At 58.7% G+C, this 3,596-nt stretch overlaps 1 long non-coding RNA gene across 1 annotated transcript; it reads right to left on the reverse strand.

The window, feature by feature from the left end:
• Positions 1-641: 641 nt before the first annotated feature.
• LOC112817695 (uncharacterized) lies at positions 642-3,590 on the reverse strand. The gene is made up of 2 exons (XR_003206450.2): positions 2,666-3,590; positions 642-2,553 (listed from the first exon to the last, which is right to left on the reverse strand). It is a non-coding gene; the product is annotated as an uncharacterized lncRNA (long non-coding RNA).
• Positions 3,591-3,596: the final 6 nt, after the last annotated feature.

Below are 3,596 nucleotides of genomic sequence, written 5' to 3' on the forward strand. Positions count from 1 at the left end.
TCGACCTCACGACCCTGAGATCACGACCTGAACCAAAACCAAGAGTCAGATGCCTAACCGACTGAGCCACCCAGGCTCTCCTATTTCTGTAAATTTTTGCTTCATGTGTTTTGGGGCTCTGTTGTTAGGTGCATATTTGTTTTGTTATACTGGAAAATGATTTACCATGAGAACAACATCCACGAGTGAACTGGAGTGTTTACACTCCTATCAGATGAGATCGACTTTAAGACAAAGCAATGTTACTTGAGGCAGAGTTGCACCACCGCCCGTCAGAATTTTGAAGGTGTGCTTTTGCTTTCTGGTATCAGGGTGATGATGGGTGTGGCCGGTCTGCTTCTCCTCTCTGAATTACCTTGAGACTTTTGCTCATCCTTGGAACTCGGAAATCCTACAAGGATGTGTCTAGCAGCGGGTTTTGCTCATCCATCCTCCATGGCCTGAAACCAGGTTTTCAGCTACCAAATTTCTTCTGTTAGGCTCCAGTGATTTTCTCTCTTCTACCTCCCTCTTCTTCTTGCGTAATTGACCCCCAAGGCTTCCAAGTACAGCCTTTTTGACCAGCAGCGTAGCAGCACCCCTGGGGAGAAGTAGGAATTTCAGAACCCCAGGCTTCACCCCAGAACCCCAGAGTCAGAATCTGCATTTTTAAAAGGATTTTATTTATTTATTTGACAGAGACACAGTGAGAGAGGGAACACAATCAGGGGGAATGGGAGAGGGAGAAGCAGGCTTCCTGCGGAGCAAGGAGTCCGATGCGGGGCTCGATTCCAGGACCCTGGGATCATGATCTGAGCCAAAGGCAGACGCCTAACGACTGAGCCGCCCAGGCGCCCCCCAGAATCTACGTTTTAAGAAATCTGCAGGTGGTCTGCCTGCGCTGGGATGGGGCTCTTAATCTTTTCTTTCGTGGTACCTTTCTGCCACCACCCCCCCTTTTGTTTCTTGCTCCGTATTCTGGCAGATTTCCATTACTTTGTCCTTCCAGATTAATTACCGAGATGTTGTCAGCAATCGTATTTTTAATATCCAAGAGCCTCTCTTGTTTGTCTTCTTTTATAGCAATCTGTTCTTATTTAGTAGATCCAATACCGCCTTGAATCTCTTAGGGCATTTAATCCCACTGATCCTGGATTCTGTTGGCAGAGGCACTGCTCTCCTTGCTTACGGGGGTCTCTCTCTTCCAGCTGCTGGCCTCCTTCACCCCCGAGGCAGCCTTGGTTGAACCCTCCCGGGTCAGGAAGAGTGGGCCAGGCCTTCCCAGGGGGCTGCTGGGCAGCTTGTCTGTTGGCCCCACGGTCTCTCCTGACTGGAAGGGCTGCAGGAGGCTGCTGCCTGAGGCTGCTGCCTGAGGCTGCACAGTCCCGAAATGCCGGGGCAAAGGGGACATGGAGATAAGCTGCCAGGAAGGTCTTGCTGCCCAGCCGCGGGGAGTGTGGTCGGCACACAGCCCCAGCCAGCAGCTCCTTCGGGGTCAGCCTCACCCGCAAGGAGCCAGGTCACACACAGTCCCACCCTCCCAGACACCCAGGGAGTCCAGTGAAGGTACAAAAGCCCGACCAAGGCTCGGCAGGCTGCCACTGGGAGCTGACTCCCCCTCCCCGATCCACCCAGGGTTGAAGCCCAAGCCTGTCCTGTATCCCAAACTCCACCTCACAATCGGTTCGGGAGGACCCCAGCTGGCACGGCAGCTCCCTGGAGGGGTCTGGGAGAGTGGGCAGTAGGACGGGGCTTGGGGTCTGGGTCGGGCCCACCCGGCTAGCAGTGAGGATCCTTGCACTGGTGGGCACTGGAGTGGACAGCCCCTGGCCCGAGGCACCCGTGCGGCGGTCAAAGCTTGCACGGGGACGGATCAACTGATGGCTAGTGCTAAGCCCACGCCTCACGTTTGACAGGAAGATAATGAACACCTGGGGGCCAGGAGCAGGCCACGGAATGCCAGGCGGGACCCCCGGTCACTCACACAGACGACCTCATCCCCTGCAGGGGTGGTGCAAAGAGCCCAAGCCTTAGTACTCGGGACAACCGGACCCCAAGGGCTGTTAGCCTGAGCCAAGGCAGGCCTGTTGAGCCAGTGTCAGGGGCCGGGATGGGGAGCCTGGGGCTGCACACGTAGGGTGGGGATGCCCCAAAAGCTTGACATCCAGACTCTTCTAAACCTTCTGAGCCTGCAGACACGGCCCCCACCCACCCCAAGGGAGACGACGCAGACGTTTCGCTTCCTCCCGAGATCATGTCTCAAGCACCTTCCCCTCTCTCCCCCATGAGGCCTTTGCGCCGGAGTCCAGCAGAGCCCAGCCTGTCAGGTTTGCACCTGGAGAAAAGAGACCCTGACTGAGAAGCCTCAGGATCCTGCCAGCAGCCGTGAGGGGAACAGGGGCCAGGCTGTGGGAGCGGATGCTTGGGGCGTCTGGCGGGGGGCCACAAGATCACCAGACAGGGAAGATCCTGCCCTTGGGAGATCTCTCGAGAGGCCGGATTCCAACCTTCAGAAGGACCCTGAGGACGGGGCTGGAGCTCGCCGGGAGCTGTGGGGTAGAGGCCACTGTGGTCCTGGCAGAAAGCAGTGAGAGGAAAGAGGCTCAGCACAGCCGGGAGGGGGGATGGGGGGGAAGCCTGGATGCGAGGGCCACCAGCTCAGGTGGGGTCCCCGTGACCAGCCCACCGTACAGCGTAGGAAGCAACATGAGTGGGAAAAGGCACCACGTGGAGTGTGTGGCCCCAGGGGAGTCGAGCAGGCTGTAACTGAGCAAGGCCGCCATGCCAGTGGCAGGGCACTGGTGTCCTTGAGAAACAGCACCGGGGCCTGGCCGAGACACACCAGCGAGAGCAACCCCTAGCAAAGAAGGATGTGGCTCTCCAAGACTCAAGGCAGGAATGGTCAGGAAATTTCCAAATTCCTAGACCTTCTGGAAGGATGACAGGTTCCAAGCTGAAACTGTAGAAAGAGAGAAGAAAGAGAACTGGAGGCCCCAACTGGGAGCTGGGACTCTCTCCCCATCTGCCTCAGGGTGCTCCCTTCACTGGTCCCTCAGTCAGAGGGGAGCCAGGATGTGCCCGGACACCACAGGGGCCCCCTCTCCCCCAGCAGCCAGTCTGGGCCCAGGTCAGGGGCCAGAGCCGCAGAACCACCCCTGTCCCGGGCTGCGGGGGGGCGGGGGGGGGGTCAGCCGGCCCCGCTCCCCACGCTGTCGCCGAACAGCACGGCCCCAGGCTACAGGGGGAAGGGGGTCATTCGGCCCCACTCTGCACACCATCCCTGGCCTGCACAACCTCCAGGCTCCGCCCGGGCCCCGCCTGCCCGGTGCTGGGACACAACTGGGCTGGGGTCCAGCACTTGGCTGCAGGCTGGGAACCCAGGGCCCCAGGACAGGCCCGGACTGAGCAGGGAGGACCTCACATTCTTGCAAGACGGTCACTGTGGCAACCAGCATGGTGACAATGACTATCCACTGTGTCACACCACCGCAATGGTAGAGGCCTGCCTGCAACTCCAGGGGTGAGTTCCGGCCCCCACAAATCCTGGATGAAAACGAGGCCAGGGCTCTGCAGCTCTGACTCAATCCCAGAACTGCCAACCCTGGGGCCTGAGGGGC

This window comes from Callorhinus ursinus, unplaced genomic scaffold (genome assembly GCF_003265705.2).
Source record: "Callorhinus ursinus isolate GAN/ISIS: 27379988/994484 unplaced genomic scaffold, GSC_fseal_2.0 scaffold125, whole genome shotgun sequence".
Lineage (NCBI taxonomy): Eukaryota > Metazoa > Chordata > Mammalia > Carnivora > Otariidae > Callorhinus > Callorhinus ursinus.